We start from the raw sequence: 1,946 nt of genomic DNA, 5'->3' as shown, positions 1-1,946 counted from the left end.
ATTGCATTACATATTTAAATAAAACAAAAGACAAAGAAGCAAGAAGTGTTTTAAACGAAACCGTGAAAGAGAATGTCTGACTAATATAATTTTATCTTTTTGCAAGGTCGCGCATTAGCTTGAGGTGTCTGACTTTCTGATGTTGCATACTCTCGAAAGTACCATAGTCTTCAATCAAGGTGTCCATGATACCTGTTACATATAAAGAAGAAAAACTAAAATTAAGCTAGCAGCTAGCTACCTGAGCAGACATTAAACATTCCAAAATCCATGTATTCCGTATAGTGATGGATATACACCCGTTTTCTAAACAACATGTTGAACGAGTGTTTCATAGCTAACAGCCGATTCCTGAAAGATCTTGACACTAAGTATATAGATTCTGGTTGTAGATACCTGATGCAAGTGTTATTTGCAAGGCATACAAGGGACAGGGGTATTCCAGAAGCGGGCTGACGACAAACACCAACTTTAAAACCGCCAGTATTCCAGTGAATCTGTGAAATAGGAGTAAAAAGTTAGTACACAAAATTCAAATATGCGAAACCATGTTTAGACGTTGGCTTGATCGGACAATGCTCTCGTTTACATCCGAAATGCTACACGGTGTCCCTCTTAACAGAAATGCGCAATTAAAATATACAGATTCCAAAGGGTTAGATTTTATAAGATAATTGTCTTTTGAGAGAGCATCACTGAAAAGCTGAACAATGACAGACAGGATCAGCCATCATATACAATCCGAATTACAAAGACCTGATTAACGAGCTTTGTGTGCTGGTTGGGATGCCAGGGTAATTTCCCTAAATAATTTAATTTAGCAGGAAATTCAAAGAGCGTTGGGTTACCTTTAGGTGTAAAAAGTGCCATGCTTGATATGAGGTAATGTAAACGCGGATAGGGTATTAGATTTGTAGTAATTTCGTTCAAATCGACTGTCAAATACGAATTATACAAAATTGCAAAGAAATGCCAGGCATATTGCACCGTTAAGCTGGCCCTCAAAACGCATAGAACTGGTTAGATTCAAAAGCAGTGAAGAGACTAAAGCATTCATCGCGTCGAAAGGCGCCTTATTCCTTTTTTCTTCAGATGATTGACATTTATGTTGGCCTTTTTTTCTGTTAAAGTCACAGTTACAATGAATTATTTTGAGCATGAAATTTGGAACCTAAGTATGTCTATAAGTGCCTGGTTTTCAATTGGAAAAACACAATCCGCATGTTGAGTGAGGGATCCAATAGATAGAACACTAAATTAGGATGCGAGGTTTAGCATTTAATGAGCCTTTAAAGATACCTGTTATAAGGAGATGTAATAACGTCGTCATCTGTGGATGGGAAAAGAGATGCAGAAAATCTAAAAACTTTCGGATAAGCATCCTATGCAGCATTCGTTAATACTTGTAAAAGATATTATCGATGCAATTACATGCAAAAGTTCCAGAATGTAGCTTCCAAGACCAGAACCAGTTCCTCCTCCAAGTGAATGCAAGAGAAAAAAACCCTGCAATGAACTGCAAATCTCTGCCTGGGGAAAACGTTGTTTGAGGTTCATATTTCTTTTGTACCTCACGGCGTACTTTTTCAATAATAGTACCCGAGTACTTTGGACCGTAAAAGTTATGCCCATGAGCCCTTCACGGCAGCAAACAATGATTGTGGTTACGAATTCTCATTGATAATTATACCAGTTGTTTCCGGAGCCAGAGATATCTGTGATAAGCTGTGTTGAATTGAACAACTCGGATAAATTGCCCTAAAGAATTTTTAAAATTTTAGAAGAAAAATTTGTATGCAGACCATTAAAAGCTGATTCACAACTCCTTCTTCCATATCCACTAAGACTGCCCTGGCCTACAAAAACAGATGTAAGGAAAGGAGAGACTATGGAGTATAACTTTTAAGGTAAATATCGGATGAGTCCCATCCCCAACTGGAAGGTTG

At 37.7% G+C, this 1,946-nt stretch overlaps 1 pseudogene; it reads right to left on the bottom strand.

Moving 5' to 3' along the window:
• Positions 1 to 241: 241 nt before the first annotated feature.
• The window catches only part of LOC9634408, a 5,209-nt pseudogene continuing 3,504 nt past the window's right edge, over positions 242 to 1,946 (bottom strand).

The sequence above is a fragment of the Selaginella moellendorffii genome, unplaced genomic scaffold, assembly GCF_000143415.4.
Source record: "Selaginella moellendorffii unplaced genomic scaffold, v1.0 SELMOscaffold_114, whole genome shotgun sequence".
Taxonomy (NCBI): Eukaryota; Viridiplantae; Streptophyta; class Lycopodiopsida; order Selaginellales; family Selaginellaceae; genus Selaginella; species Selaginella moellendorffii.
The sequence above is the reverse complement of the archived record's forward strand: the minus strand, read 5'-3'. Positions and strand labels throughout refer to the sequence as shown.